This window comes from Mirounga leonina, unplaced genomic scaffold, assembly GCF_011800145.1.
Source record: "Mirounga leonina isolate KUSES-001 unplaced genomic scaffold, KU_Mleo_1.0 Mir_172, whole genome shotgun sequence".
Classification (NCBI taxonomy): Eukaryota; Metazoa; Chordata; class Mammalia; order Carnivora; family Phocidae; genus Mirounga; species Mirounga leonina.
Genome location: NW_023270442.1, coordinates 16,426,441 through 16,442,742, shown reverse-complemented (window position 1 = coordinate 16,442,742; position 16,302 = coordinate 16,426,441). Strand labels below are relative to the sequence as shown.

Genomic DNA, 16,302 nt, shown 5'->3' with positions numbered 1-16,302 from the left:
TACAAGGTCCAGACATGGGATTCGTGTTTAAACAATAGCTGAGCCCCTTTTGGGGTCCTTGGATTTCATCAATCACTGGGCTTTTTAAAGTCATAGACTCTTTTTTCTATCCAATATTCTTTCATGGCTGAGTAACAAAGTCCTAAATTAATTCTGAAAAACAAACTGAGTGTTCTAGAGGGGAGGGGGGTGGGAGATGGGTTAAGTCTGGTGATGGGTATTGAAGAGGGCACGTTCTGCATGGAGCACTGGGTGTTATACGCAAATAATGAATCATGGAACACTACATCAAAAACTAATGATGTAATGTATGGTGATTAACATAACATAATAAAAAAAAAAGTCCTAAATTATTCTCATTTCAATCTTCCTGTTCCATGAAGAACAACCCTTACCCAGGATCAGGAGCTGGCTAGGAGTCTGCTGTGTGTCCTTTGAAGTAGAGAGAACCATGGGTCCTCTAATTCAGGCCCAGGCTGCTGATAAGAGAGATTCATAGAGCTAGAAATCACCATGGATTGCAACGGCCACGCTTGGGCATGGGGCAGGAGGCCTCGCCCATGCCGACACTGGAGGAAATAGGGAAGGGAAGCAATATGAAGGCGATTTTCAAGTGGGAAATGTGGGGCACTAAAGTCCATAGGTTCCAGTTCAGTTCACTAGGCTCAGACCCAAATGTACCAGATTCCACCCAACACCCACACCTTTGAGCACAGTCCTCTCTGGGTCTGATGACGGTGGCCATAACCCAAAGGTCCCGATTATGTTCTAATTGGATCTTAAACTGTTTCTGACACTCACATTTGTGAATTTCTTTCTTTCTTTCTTTCTTTCTTTCTTTCTTTCTTTCTTTCTTTCTTTCTTTCTTTCTTTCTTTTTTTTATGAGGGAGAGAGAGAGCACAAGCAGGGGGAGTGGCAGGCAGAGGGAGAAGCAGGCTCCTTGCTGAGCAGGGAGCCCGAAGTGGGACTCCATCCCAGGACCCTGGGATCATGACCTGAGCCAAAGGCAGATGCTTAACCGACTGAGCCACCCAGGCGTCCCACATTAGTGAATTTCAATCAAGCTTTTCAGGTTTATGAAAAGAATTATATGGACAGAAACTCCCTGCAGACATGTCAGTGTAAACCAGTAAATTTCCTCACTTTTCATTTTGCTAATATAAACTGGACAGATCATGCAAATAGGGGCTAGCCTTAGGTGAAATCTTTCAGCTCTCGGCCAAACTTGTTTTCCTCTTCTTCAAGGCAAAGAAACAAGGTTCAGGCCGGGGTAGATCATCACCAAGCAGAGAGTGCTCCCGTCACTGAGAAAACATGGCGCTGAGTTGCAAGCCCTGGTCTCCATTTATGAGCTGGGTCACCTTGGGCCACTCACTTAACTTCTCTGAATTTGTTTTCTCATTATTAAATGGGATCTAATAATACCCATCATATAGAGTTTTGTGTGGGTTAAATGAAACCGCTCCCACAGTGGTGGAGATTAGGTTATTATTAAAATGTAACATGGCATCTATTTCAAACTTGAAAGTAAACATCAGGAGGGCCAGCAATTTACTATTGAAAGCTGGTTGAATTTTTAAAAAGAAAAGAAAATATGTTAGCAAAACGGAAGCTAAAAAAATGGAATAGATCTCCTTCTTGGAAAATAAGGCTTCGGACCCTGTTGTAGGGCAGGCAGTAGCTGAAGGTATCACTCCATCCCGAGGCAGTACTGGGCTGCAGTAACAGGTCGGACCTCAGCTTAGCTCTAAGCCAGGAAGGTAGGTGTGGGGATGCAGGATTCAGCCCTCCCACCATTTCCTTTCATTTGCCTGCCCTCGACTTCTGTCAGACCTGGTGTTGGGACTCCTGGATATGGGGCCGTGTGCTAACTTGCAGTAAATAGACTAAAAGCAGGGAGCTTTGCAACTAAGCCAAGTCAAACACCACTGTGAAAACCTATCCTGAGTTGCCCTAAGGTGTTTCCAAAAGCAAAGCAAACATTATAAATGAACAGCATGCTCTAATTCTCTGCCTCGGGGGAAACCAGCATAGGAAGACAGGTAGACTCTGTTTGCAGCTGGGGCAGGCTATAGGCTCAGCCCCACCCATGGGGTCAGTCCAGAGACCCCCTAGATTTTCTCCACCGGCCACCTGATTTTGTGAGACTGTCGCTCTGCACCAGAAGACTATGGCAGCCCTTGAAGTGACTGGTCACCTAGGAAGCAATAAATCGTTTCTGGCTTTGCCCTAGCTGAGCTCTAATAAGTCACTAGTTTGTCCTTGAATCTGCTAGTGTATCTAAAATCAGTATTTGTTGTCTATGTGTCTAGATCCATGATCCTCAACTTTACCATGCATAAGAATCACCAGGATTGGACTGGGGCTGACGTAAAAACATCAAGTCCCAGACCCACCTCCTGAAATCCTGATTCAATAGGTCTGGATCAGGGCTCTGGAACCTACCTTTTAACAAACAGCCCTGCAGATGCTAACACAGGCAGACCTCGGGTCCCCCTTTAGAAACTCAAAACACCTATAAAACAGCTTGATTTTATCCCCAATCGTGCTGTGTTAACATCCTAAACTGACCCAATCCCTAATGAGTAATTCTTTCTAGGAACCCAGGCCCATAAAGTAAAATGGCTGCATTCTTACACGTTTGAAGGGGAAAACTTATTGAGTGTTCTCAGTGCCTGGATTGTGCTGTGAGGGCAGAAACAGTTATATCGCAGTCTCAGCCTTCAAAAAGCCTAAAATCTAGCTGGGGCGATGGCTTTTGAGTGGAACACCAGCGAACTGGAGAGTCAGTGAGTGATTCAGGAATGGAGGGACCTCCACCATATCATTGCTCCTGGGTTCTGGAAACAGAGGCTCTGTGAGTGCAGCCCTGATGTGCTTGGGAGAGATGTCAGGGGATCCCACTCACTGCACCAAGCATGAAGTGAGACCTACTGTGCGTCAGCAACAGGCAGACAGAAGCTCACCGTGAGAGTGGGGAGGAACAGCTTGAAGGAGGGAGGAGAAGCGCCATCAGACCAGGTCTGGGCAGAGGAGGGCAGAGGAGGGCAGGGTAGAGATGCTCAGGTGAGCGGGAACACATAGACAGTAGGGTGAGGCACCTTATGGGGCAGGGAGGGATGTTGAAAATGCAGGTGGAGGAGTTTGGTCCTAATGAAGAGCTAGAGGGGGAATGGATTTCTTAGTTGGGGCATAATGTTCAGACAAGGGCTGCAAGGCTGGGAGCTTCCACAGATGAATTCCCTGGGACTCCACGGATGAACTTGATGGACTCCATGGAGTCCCGGGGACTTTAGTGTCTGGAGAATGAGGGTACACTGGCTTGAACAGTGTCCCCCTCCCCAAATTCATGTCCTTCCTAGGTCCTCAGAATGTGACCTTATTTGGAAATAGGGCCATTGCCGATGTAATTAGTAGAGTTAAGACAAGATCACACCCGAGGAAGGTAGCTTCTTAATCCAATATGACTGGTGTCCTTCTAAGAACAGGAGAAAAGACAGAGACACAGAGGGATTATGAGAGAAGCAGAGACTGGGGTGATGCGTCTGCAACCCAAGGAGGGTCAGTGATTTAGGGCAACCACCAGAATCTAGAAGAAGGGCCCGAACGGACTCTGCCTCCAAGCCCCCATGAAGAATCAAACGGCTGACACCTTGACTTTGGACTTGTAAGCCTCCTGAAGTGTGAGAGAGTAAGTTTCTGTTGTTTGACGCCACGCAGATTGTGGGTATTTGTTCTGGCAGCCCCAGGAAGCCAGGAAGGGGGGGTAGGGGAGGGGGCTTGAGGAAGAAAAGGGGAGGGCACATCCCTCGGGAGTGAAGGACGGCTGGGCAGTGGCAGAGTCTGCTGAGGAGGGGCTTTCACCTCAAGGAACCCGGCAGGCACCCTTGCCTCCCTCCAGCCCTGTCCACAGAAGACAGGGGGCAAAGTCCTCCTCCGAGGAAGCCTGCAGATAGGGCGGCTCCCCACTCCCCCCCACCGGCACCCCTGCACATCTTCCTATTTCCTGTTCCACATATTTCCTAAACAGATATCACAGTAGCCACATGCTTAGTAAAGGTTTCTGAGCCTCCTCCGGAAATTAAAGGATTTCTCCGGTTATTGAATGTGTACCAAATGATTGTTAAGAGCAGGTCTTGTTTTTCCATTTAAGTATTGGGTCGTTTCAAAGAGAAAACACAATGCCCGCATTTTCCTCACTAAATTATAGCCCTGGACTTCCCCCCTATAAATTCAAAATTGGAGAAGGCTGAGGGCAGAATGGCCCCATTCACACAAAAACTCCAAAGGCTAGTTTCCCGTGAGTCGCGGGCGTCAGGGCTCCCCCCACCCCAGCCCGTGTGTGAAGTCACTTACAGCTTGCCATCATTGCTATCTTGTCTCTCTGTCCCCTGCCCTCTGTGAAATTTCCTAAAAGCAACCACACAAAGATTGCTCTTCTGTCATATCAGGATGGCTCATGCACACGGGCGGAAACTGCAAATTGGTTAAAAAAAAAAAAAAAAAAAAAAAGCTGCCTTACCCAGACAGCTGGATTGCAGAAGGACACCCCTGTCTGGGTGGCTGAGTTTAAAAAAAAAAAAAAAAAATTTCAATGCTTTGTGAGCCACTTAGGAGGGAAGGACGTGTCCCCGGGGCAGGGAATGAGGCTGGGCCGGCCGAGCCCTGGTTGGGTTTCAGCTCCCACGAGGCCCCCATTGGCACAGAGCCAACGCGGCACCAGTGGGCACAGCAAGCCCAGTCTCACTCCAGAACCAGGGATCCTTTGGCCATCTCTTCCTTGGAGCTCAAGGACTCTGCTAAACGCGCTCCTACCTTACTGGAGGCTGCCTACGTGCATGTCTTGCCTGCCGCTGTCAGTCTTTTCCAGTCGCGGCCCATCCTCATAACACGGTTGTTGAACTTAAATGCACGTATCTCATCGGAGACCGGAGACCTTATTCTATTCCACCAACCCACCGCCATCCCAGCAGCTTCTCCCATCCGCTGTCCTCCTGGTCTTTGACAACTAAATCCAGACAGGAGATGTAAGACAAAATTCTGGATAGAAGGCAAAGCCCGCATTTCATCCTCAGGGACCAGAGAAAAGGCATGATTATTGTCATGTCCCTTTTTTCCTTCACACCCCCCTCATCCTTGTCTCGGTGCACAAAGCCATCCCCTCCTTGTCACCGATGTCACCGCCAGGGGTTGAGACCAAAGACCGACCGCCGTGGAGCACCACTGCGTCCCTCCCTTTGCTCCCGTGCTACCCTGAAAGCGGCAAAGGAAATGAAACCACAAGCCTCTCGAGGCCGCCCTGGCACTCGCGCCCCTGGAATCACATGGAAGTCGCTGGCCGCAGATCTGGGGCGCAGCTCGTAACTCAGCCCTTGCAGGGTGGCTAATGCAGGTGTCCGGAGGTGGTGGGGACCCTGGTGGCGGCAGTGAAGGTGACAGATGTGACCTGTAATGAGCAAAGTCTCGGTTACACGATGATGAAATAAGCAGTGATTTCTCGGCCTCGTTCCGGCTTCCCGGGGCTCAGGGCAGGCCTTTAAGATGATTTATGTGACGGCTTTGAAGTTAGGTACTTTCACAGCTCTCGCCAGGGCCTGCTTGAGTTTGCTGAAAGATAGGAGTTATTGGAGATATGAAAGATCAATCTGACGGAAGAGAAAAGAAAACAGACTCGGAGCTGCTTCCCTTGGGGAAGCAAAGAAAGCCGGTGTGCCCTGCATCTCTTTCCTTCCTCCACCTGGCCTGCCCCTCCAGCCGTGGGAGGGAGTCCTGCAGGAGTGGGGAGCATTTGCTCCTAGGCTCCAGACCAGGTGACTTACAGCAGGAAGGGGGAGCAAGGATGCTTCCGAGCTGCCCTGCCACCTCCTCTGCCCTAAATTCCCCGCCTGGTGCTAAATCTGGAGGAATCTGTCCTTAGTAAAAAGGCTTTTAAATCCACTTAGATTGAACACAGTCCTTCAGAAACCTCAATTTTGATGACATGAGTTTTTCTTTTCTTTTTTTTTTTTTTAGCTTCCTAGGACTGCCAGAACCAAGTGCCACAGATTGAGTGATTAAAAACAACTGAAATTTATTCTCTCACAGTTCTGGAGGCTAAAAGTCCAAAATTAAGTTGTCAGCGGGGCTGCGCGCTCTCTGAAGGCTCTAGGGGAGGATCCTTCCCTGCCTCTTCCAGCTCCTAGCCATTGCAGCAGACCCGGCATCCCTTGGCGTGTGGCTGCACCACTCCGGGCTCTGCCCCTGGCTTCACGTGGTCTTCCCTCTGTGTCTCCTTTTTGGGGAAGGACACCAGCCAGATTGGATCAGAGCCCACCCATATGACTTCATTTTGCCTTATTTACCTCTTTAAAGGTGCTGTCTCTGATTACATAGTCACATTCTGCGGTCCTGGTGGCTAGGACTTCAACAGAGGAATTTGGCAGCCAGTGCCCAAGGAAGCTCACAGTCCCCACGCGGAGGTGACATAAATCCCATCCAGTCCTGCACTGGCCTCTTCTACCAGGAAGCTATGCTGGTCCTGGTGCTGACAGGTACCCACTCAGGGAAGCATGGGCTGGGTCTGCCTTCTGGGCATCCAGCTGATGTCCTTGCTGAAGACAAGACTGAGGGACCAGGCTTAGGGGCTGTCACGTGTGACCAAGCCACTTTGGAGATCCCCCAATGTGTGGTGGGATGCCCACTCCATTTCTGGCGAAGGTGGGCTCCTTATAGCCATTGGCTCCCAGCCAGGCTTTTGGCTACATGCTCTACCTGCTTTGGGGACATGTGGGGATCCCCAGGTCACCTGCAGGCCTCAGGAGATGAAGGGAGCCAGGAATCCTGAATTGAGCTCGCTCACCCCACCTTCCTGTGACCACGTTTCACTCCCTGACACCCACACATCCCCATGTTGGGATGGGGTTATCTCCTCCAAGGATCCAAACAGGGAGCAGAAGAAAAGCCCATTTTCTTTGGGCTCCCCCCAGAACATCAACTTGGGGGACATTGGCGCAAACATATGTGACCACCAGCGTCCCGTTCCTTGGTCTCCCTTCTCCTCCTTGTCCACCAGAGCCGGAAAGAACTGAGCTTCCCCTGTTCCTCAGGGCAGAAACTTGTATGCAGTGTCCTGAGTTTTCTAGATTATAAGAGTTTCAGAGATCGAATCTCTAGGCCTCGATCTTCATATGGTGATAGGAGCTAAAGGAATTTCTAAAATTATCTCTTGCCAATCAATGCCTGACTTTCAAAAACACTGTCTTGCTGAGAACATAAAGACCTATATTGAATATCAGAAGCGGAAAACCTAGTCTCTTGCTAGTTCTTCTCCAAGCCCTGCCTTCCAGGGCAGCCGGAAGAGCAGCCCTCTCTACCTACAGACCCTCCAACTCAGCCAGGGCTCCTAGGGTGCCCCACCACTCTGTGGAGCTGGCCCCGAGACCAGGAGGACAGGAAAGAGCCTCTCACCCCCTGCTTGCTCGAGAGCTGCCTTCTTTCCTCCTTGGGGCCCAGGAGCTTCTAGCTGCCATCCAGTGAGCTCCTCTCGGGTAGCAAGGGAAAAACCAGCTAACCAAAAAACTGGCTCAACATGGATTCTTTCAAGATCAGTTCTTCTTACTCTTGGACCTCAGCTCCTAAGTTAAGGGCCAAGAATTTGACAAGTTCTTCCTGGTTCTAATACGCCCCGTCTCTCCCAGCCTAAACAGCTCCCAGCAGAAAGGGGGGCTGTATGCATTTTCTGTAACTGCCATAATAAATCACCACAAACCAGGAGGCCCCAAAACAACAGAACTTGATTCTCTAATAGTTCTGGAGGCCAGAAAAGTGAAATCAAGATGTCATCAGGGCCATGTTCCCTGAACGCTCCAAAGGGAGTAGGGGAGGGTCCTTTTTTAGCTCTTCCAGTCTCTGGAGGCTCTTGGCACCCCTTGGCATTCCTTGGTTTGTGGCTGAATCACCCTAATCTCTGCCTTGTCTTTACATGGCATTCTTTTTTTTTTTTTAAGATTTTTTATTTATTTGAGAGAGAGAGCACATGAGAGGGGGGAGGGTCAGAGGGAGAAGCAGACTCCCTGCCGAGCAGGGAGCCTGATGTGGGACTCGATCCAGGGACTCCAGGATCGTGACCTGAGCCAAAGGCAGTCGCTTAACCAACTGAGCCACCCAGGCGCCTTTACATGGCATTCTTCTCCCCTGTGTTTCTCTTCTCTTTTAGGGAGAAGCCATTAGAATAGGGCCCACCCTAACCTAGTATGACCTCATCTTGATTATATCTACAAAGACCTTGCTTCCAAATAAGATCGCAAATAAGGTTCCAGGTGGACATGACTTTTGGGGTGGGGGGACACTATTCAACCCACTACAGGGACACATGTGTCAATGCTTCCTAATATTGTTCTCACTCTGGTGGTGAAGCCCCACGCACAGAGTGGGTGTTCAGGAAAAGAAAGGTGCCTATCCGTCCTCCCAAAATGTACCATACTTAACTGAAAGCTATACAGGTTTTCGTAATAGCCTCACACATGCCTTCCAAAGGGGGCAGTTCCTGCAAATATTGGCCTGAAGTGTTTGCTCCAGGCTCCCCCACGCTCCCCCTTTCTGAAACAGCCCCCCCTTCCCATGGTCATTTGTGCCCATTTGCCTATTTGTTTATACCCTTTCTTGTTCCAAAAAGGATTTCAGGCAGATGGTTTTTATTACCAGGCTAAATGAACACAGCAAGATCCTGTAGTGAATACAGTATTCTCCGCAAACATAAATTTCCATGAAACCAACATGAAAAAACCCAAAAGCACTTGGAAATTAAAATGATGGTGTTAAGTTTGACATCGGGCTCCTTTCTTATTTTCGTTGACTCTCTGAAACATATTACATTCCTCGCTGCTCTGCTTTTGCAAGCTTTGTGTGTTCTTTCTTGTTTTCTGCTTAACCTCTTTATGGAAGAGGCCTCTGGTCAGGAAGGGAGATTCTGGGTTATTAAGAGCTGCAGGTAGAGATTCAAGTGCCTCATTTCAGGGCACAAACTTTAGAAAGGAGAATGAATGAAATCCATCAGGGCACAAACAAACGTCACTCCGTGCTTATCAAATTGAATACTGAGAGTATTCCTGTCCCTTTGGAAAAGGGCCTGATGGTGTCTGAGTGTGTCTTGAGAGCCTGACTTTCTCATCCACATGCTGCCTGTGGCAACTGAGATATTTTGAAATGGTTTCAAGCTGGGACCCAGCAAAGCTGCCATGAACATTAGCCAGGATTGGAATGGAGAGCAAGGCCTTTCTGAAAATCATGCTTGAGACCCGTTCTTGTTCACTCAAAAAATCTTGATGGAGTGTTCAGTGCCCACCTGCAGAGCTCCACCTGAACCCACTTTGCTCATCACCACTGCCTTTTCCAATGGCTTGAGGGGGTGCTGGTGACTCCGGGCTGGCAGCCTGCGGAGGACGGAACTTAAGCTTGGGTTGGAGGCCCCGATTTTTCTATAACCAGCTGTGAGGACTGGATGAGACGCCTAAACTTGATAACAGATGCCTCACAGAGTCGTCTGTAGGGTTAGATAATCGTCTGCATGCAAGCACTCAGTAAATTAGAAGGCGTAGGAAACCCAGAGGTGTGGCACCCAGCATCAGCCGACTGTGCGTGGAGCGGGTAGCAATTAGGAGGAGTCCAGCACAGGCGAGGTCTTTGTTCGGAATGGCGGGTGGATGACCCGGCAGTCTTCACTGATCCCACCTGGCGCTATGCCGCCCACCAGGTCCTGCAATGGGGGGCATGGCCGCCTCTTCCCATGGCAGCAGCCCGCCTGCACCAGGCTGAGTAGGCCTTCCCACAGTGCCCCCTCGAGGAAAGGAGGGCTCACTGCAGGAAGGCCACTATGTGCCGGCCTTAAGTCCTCTGAGATAGTCTTCCGTCCTCCCATGTGGGCCAGGGTCTAGATTTGCCATCTGGCTCTCGGAATTATCTAGAATAGAGATAAGAGGACAGTGTTGTCTCGGTTAATATCTGAGGACATTTATTCCAATGAAACCCCTTTCACATAAACTAATGAACGACCGCAAGACCTCACTGGGTGGGGTGGCCCCACTCAGAATGGCTAAGATAAGACACACATCTTACGTGTATGGGTAAGCACGTCTTTTATTGTGGTAAAATACACATAACATCAAACTTACCATTTTAATCATTTTTAAGTGGACAGTTCAGTGGTATTAAGTACATTCACATTATTACGCAACAATCACCACCAACCATCTCCAGACCATGTTCAGCATCCCAAACAGAAACTTTGTCCCCATTAAATACTAACTCCCCATTGCCCCTCCCCAGCCACCAGTAACCACCATTCTGCTTTCTGTCTCTATGAATCAGACTCCTTTAGGGACCTTATACAAGTAGAATCATGTAATATTTGACTCCTCTGACTGGCTTATCTCACTGAGCACAATGGCTTCAAGGTTCACCCATGTTGTAGTGTGTGTCACAATTTTATTCCTTTCAAGACATAATTTCTTTGGTGGTCACTACATATCAGATGATCTCTGGGCACTTTGGCTGTGAAGTTCCTGGTATCTATCTCATCCAACAGGTTAAATCTTCCCGTGTTCAGAGTACAAAAGAGCCATTAGCAAATACAGGATCATGTTGAAATGTGTGTTGCTGAGGTCACGGTCAGCTACATTATGGGCACCAGATAAATAAACGTGAGGTCATGTCTCACAAATGTGTTGTTTAAATTTCAGAAACTTCCCATTTCATACCAAATGACCAGCATTAGCCAACATATTTATGTTCAGACAGCACCAAAGAAGCCCTGCTTGAACTAAAATCTACCTCGTCTTCCAGGATAAAAGCATAAACAGGATCCTATTTAATTCATTTCCCCAGGGTCTTCCCTGTTAAATACATTTGCCATCAGTTCACTTGTCTATTCTCTACTTGGAAATGTCCCCACTAAGCAAAATTCTTTCTGACGCTCTTTCTAGGTAGACTACAAAGCACTATTAACCTTAGCTATTTCTGAAGGATTCTTTCAAGAAAAGGGCAAATATTGTGATTCACAGTTGATGGAAAATGAAGGGTTCTCCCGATAATTACTCAGTTTGCCTTCATTGTCACTTAACTCAGGATGAGAGGGTGTCCTGAGGCAGCCAAGGAGGAAGCTTCAGAAAACAAAGCAACATGTAAGATTAGGAAGGCATCAGGCGCCTGGGTGGCTCAGTTGGTTAAGCGACTGCCTTCGTCTCAGGTCATGATCCTGGAGTCCCGGGATCGAGTCCCACATCAGGCTCCCTGCTGAGCAGGGAGTCTGCTTCTCCCTCTGACCCTCCCCCCTCTCATGCTATCTCTATGTCATTCTCTCTCTCAAATAAATAAATAAAATCTTAAAAAAAAAGATTAGGAAGGCATCTTGCTTTTGCTCTGTATTTGGAAATGAACTTGACTGACACGGCATCTTCTGCTCTACCTATTTAACCTGCATTCAAGCATCAGTGCTACCAGCTGAGATTTCCTGGTCCTGACGGAAATCACAGTCTCACTGCACATCGTAGAATAGTACTAAGTAACTGGTGAGCCACAGATATCACCAGCTGCAATGGGTTGAATTCAGTCCCCCAGATAGATTCAAGTCCTAATTCTGGTACCTGTGAAGGTGACCTTATTTGGAAATAGGGTCTTTGCAGATACAATCAGGTTCAGATGAGGTCATTGGGCCCTCATTCAATATGGCTGGTGTCCTCATAAGAGGAAAATGCCACGTGAAGAGAGGGACACAGAGGGAAGAAGCCATGTAAAGACAGAAGCAGAGATTGGAGTAATAGAAGCTGCAAGCAGAGGAGGGCTGAGGATGGGGAGCCACCAGGGGAAGCTGCAAGAGGCAAGGAGGGGTCCTCCCTAGACACTCCCAGGGAGCATGGCCCTGCTGCCATCTTGATCTTGGACTCCTCCAGAACTGAGAGAATACATTCCTCTTGTCTTAAGCCACCCAGTTTGTGGTACATTGTTACAGCAGTCCCAAGAAATGAATACACTGGCCAAGTGTTCAGGCTACTTACTTGACGAAAAAGTAACAAACCTCCAGTCTGATTTTGCAATTCACTCTTCATGTCCGAAAAGTACGATCTTAAACCCAAAAATACGGGGTTTTCAGATCCAGACCTGAACGGACATTTACACTTAAATGATCAGTTCTCACCTCCTCCTGTCTCATTTGTCTTGGGGCAGTTCTAGGGTATTTCCCTAAAGAAATTATCTTTTCTTCCAAAGGGCACCAGGGCCCCCAATTCTAAATGTAGACTGTGGCTGAGCATGGATGGTCTGGCGTGCCCCACCCTTCTCCCTGGGAAGGGCCAGCAAGTCCCTAGTCACCCTCAGTTAAGGAGACCAGATGCTCAGTCCTCTGATGGATACACAGATGCACACCTGTCCCTGCCCCCTCAGCCCACTGTGGGGTGCTGATGGCTGTGAGCCTGTTTGCTTCATTGTTGCAGTTGAGCTTCTCTTCATGACTGAGTCAAGAGCAGGCAGGGAAGGAGCCTCCTCCACCATGCCGGTCCCTCCACAGGTTACACCGTCGTCCGTGCCAGGACCCCAAACCAGCTCCTTACCAACCTGGTGCCCACAAGAGCCCTCTCTGTGAAGGCCAGCAAACACTCTCCTTCGGCGACAGGACCGTGGCAGCTGCCAGCTGATTTCGGGGATGTGATTTCTATACGAGCCCCGGCACTGAGGCCAATCTGCCTGGGTTCGCATCCTGCCTCTGCCACTTAGAGCTGGATGACCGCAGGCAGGTCATTTATCTTCTTGGAGTTTCCATTTTCCCACCCATAAAATGGTGTTAATAATAGTGCCTAAAGCAAAGGGCGATTGTAAGGGTTAAGTTAGTAAATATATGTAATGTGCTTAAAACCACAACAAGCACATAATGAGTGCTATGTTAGTGTTCAGTATCATGTTATTAGTTAATACTAATACAAGGAATCCACCAAGGTCAGACCTCTGCCAAGTTAAAATGAAATCTGGAAAAAGGGTTTCCATGGGAGTCTAGTGGCTTCGACTGGATATGCTGTCAATAAACTGAGCAAGGTCAAGCTCGCAATGGCCTTTACCCCAAGAAGAGAGCTAAGAGTCTGCCAACTGCAGACTCAAGTTGCGTGCTTGTGTGTTACTCAAATCAAAAGGAACCCAAAACAGAAACCCCAAACCACAGGCCCACTGCATATATAACCTCCCTTTCGTTATATTGTTCGTTCAACAAACTTTTTACCAACTTCTTAACGTGTGTCAGACCCTAGCCTAGCTCTAAGAGAAATCAGAAAACGAATCAAGCTTCAAACATCACTTGAGAGACTAAAGGTTAAATATTCATCCATCCATCTGTTTGTCTGTCCGTCCATCCATCCATCCATGCATCTGTCCATCCATCTAATCTGAAGTATCTACTGGCTTCTATCATATCCACAAGGACAGAAGTCATCATAATTCGATGGAATGATTTTAGGGGTATTAGAAAATGCTCAAGACCTTCTTCTCCTCAATCCTCCTTTGTACCCTGATTGGTGTTTGAAATTTCACTATTAAATCTTTATCCTTTAGACTTAAAAATACCTCCTGGGTGGGATAAAATGTTAAGTTATTACGAGTCATTTGCACCTGAGAGCTTAAAAAAGGACCTAAGGGTGGACTTTGATGGCAGGTAGGAGAAACGAGGATGAGGGTCCTGGGTGGGAAAGGAGGGCTGGAGCCCCCAAGCCTAACCTCCCTGTCTGCCAATGGTCCTTCATGCAGCTGGCTCTGTGTGCGTGTAACCCCCACACTCCGAGGGGGCAGGAGCAGTGTCTGTCTTGCTCACCAAGCACCCTGTTGCTCACACATGCTGGAGTTCTATAAATCAATCAGTCAATCAATAATTGATGAACCTGTGTCTTTGCCCTCTGGCCCAGGAGAGGTTCATTTGTCCGTCAGGAGCCAGGGCGAGGGCCATGGGCCTGGGAGCTTTCATACTTCAGCCCAGAACAGGAATGAATTGTTCCAGAGAAAATCAAGATTAATAAAGGTTTAACGAAAGTCTACAAAACATAACATGATGTCCACTTTGTTCATGGTTAAATGTAGTATTTATAAAAATATCATAATCTTTTCAAACTATTTAGAGTTCACATTTTGTCTGTCTCTGCAGGATTTCCCAAAAAGACACAATCAGTGCCAAGAAATCAAAGGCAGTTGTAAATTAAATGTGATTACTTGTAGCCAAATCACCCCCAAAGACAAAAGGATAAAAACCATCCTCCCAAATTCCCAGCATAAAATTACAGATCGTGCAGGTGCATTTCACTATAGATGATATTTACTGAATAGAAGAGGCTCTGGACCTATGATGGCTCTGAAGTAAAGATGATTTTGTTTACAACAGTTACTTCTAGAGAAGAGATTTAAAAAAGAAGCTGTGTGGATTTGGTTGTGGGTCAATCCTCAGTCAGTAATATCTAACAGATACTTCTGAACTGTTCCAAGCTCCCGGCACTTCCACGAGACGCCCCCTCTGCCATCACCTTCCTACTGCCAGTGACACAGAGGACAAATTCTGGTCCATGCTCAGAGCCCTTTGCCCACCACTGAGCTCCTTCATTGTCATTAAGCACCAACCAAAGCCATGCAGATCAAGGACTGCAGTGAAGAGAACACAGAAGCCTAAGTCCCCGCACTTGGAGCATCGTGATGGAATCAATGAGAAAGGGAGAGACACATGAGTCAAGTTAAATTGTGACTCTCAGCAATTCTGTATCCCAGAATGCCCAGAATGTGCTGGAGGCGTTCCCAGCACAGCCCCGTTCCCTCAGCCACCCTCGGGTGCTATCCTACCTTCCAGAACTATGCCCAGTCCTATCAGGTTCTCCAACAAACTTCTCGTGCATCCCAAGAAAGCCACCTTCTTCTTTTAGCACTGGCTTCACATTTCACCTTGTCCCTTATCTATGACTCGTAGCAAACTGTCCCTCCTTCCACACAGCGCCCTACGACCCACCCAGTTCCACACTCTACCAACAGACATCACCTAAATGCCCGCATCTGCAATTGTAGCCAAAAAATAGAACACAGTTGCATGTTGGTCAAAATTCAATGGCTTGTGTCCAGAGCATAGCCTGCAAGTTGAGAAACTCTTTGAGTTGCTCAATTTGATAAAAGTCCCAAGCAGTGTGGGGACGACTGCCAGGTGAGCAGCTCAGGGGAGGGTGGGAGGTCAGGGCCACAGGAGGGGATGGATCATGGGCAGGCATCAGGCTCTTTGCAGGGGAGCCACGCGTAAGGACGAAGAGGACGAGTGCATAGCCAACGGGCCCGGTGCAGGGAGCGTGGGCAGGTGGGCTGGTCTGACAGCGGACAACCTACGGCACTGGGCTGGGCAGTCAAGGCTTTATCCTGGCAGCCCTGGAGAGTCACCGGAGGGTGTTTGAGGGAGGAGAGGACTATGTTCAGATGTACCAGGCACTTTTCCAAAGTGCAGAAATGACATTTCTGGTTGGTCCTGAATGTCTGCCTTGGCCCGGCTGCCTCCCACCGCGCACAGGGCAGTTAACCCTTCAACCCTTAGCACATGTGCCCATGCAGGCCCTTCTCAAACGGCAAGGTAATGCTTTTCTCTCAGATACTCTGGCCTTGAAGCTTCCAGTTGGTGGAAGAGGGAAGACAGGAGGGCGGCAGCGTCCCCGAGGAATCCTTGTTTCACACGGGCTGGCCCCCAGCCAGGCACTGGAACAGCCCCACTGACGAGGGACCTGATGAAGCGGACGGGACTCGGGGCCTCTGCATGTGAGTTTGGGGTGAGGCTATGAGTCGGGAGGGTTTGGGGTGGACAGTCATTTGTCTGGGGGCTGTGAGGCCCCGCCGACCAGAGCCGTGGGCAGGCAAGGGTTCTCTTGGTGACGGGCAATATCCCCCTGTAGAAAGACAGCTGCAGGGGGCCTGGCGGCCCCTGGGGGGACCCCAGCAGCCGGGTGTGAGGGCAGCTGGGTTCCTAATGAGCCCAGGAAGGTCAAGACCCCATTCCTGAGTGTTTGGGCAGAACCCTTTCATCACTGGCTGGCCCCGGTCTGGGGGCAAGGACTAAGTCCATTGAGTGTTCCAAGGCGGCGTCAGCTTGAGCTCACGGTCACTGACCCTCTGCACTGTGACTGGCTTGTTTCTCCTGCAAAGAGGGCCAGGCGGAGCGTCCAGAGTTTCCAGACATGGGAGCCTTATCCTCCCCACAACCCACACCCCTCCCCGCCCACACACACACACAAGCACACATGCACGCATGGGAGAAGGGGCAGGAAAGTTACAGATCT

The 16,302-nt window shown here is 48.9% G+C and overlaps 1 long non-coding RNA gene across 1 annotated transcript; it reads right to left on the bottom strand.

The window, feature by feature from the left end:
* Positions 1–9,849: 9,849 nt before the first annotated feature.
* LOC118018911 lies at positions 9,850–14,904 on the bottom strand. The gene is made up of 3 exons (XR_004681508.1): positions 14,837–14,904; positions 12,587–12,825; positions 9,850–9,938 (listed from the first exon to the last, which is right to left on the bottom strand). It is a non-coding gene; the product is annotated as an uncharacterized LOC118018911 (long non-coding RNA).
* Between the last annotated feature and the right edge of the window lie 1,398 nt (positions 14,905–16,302).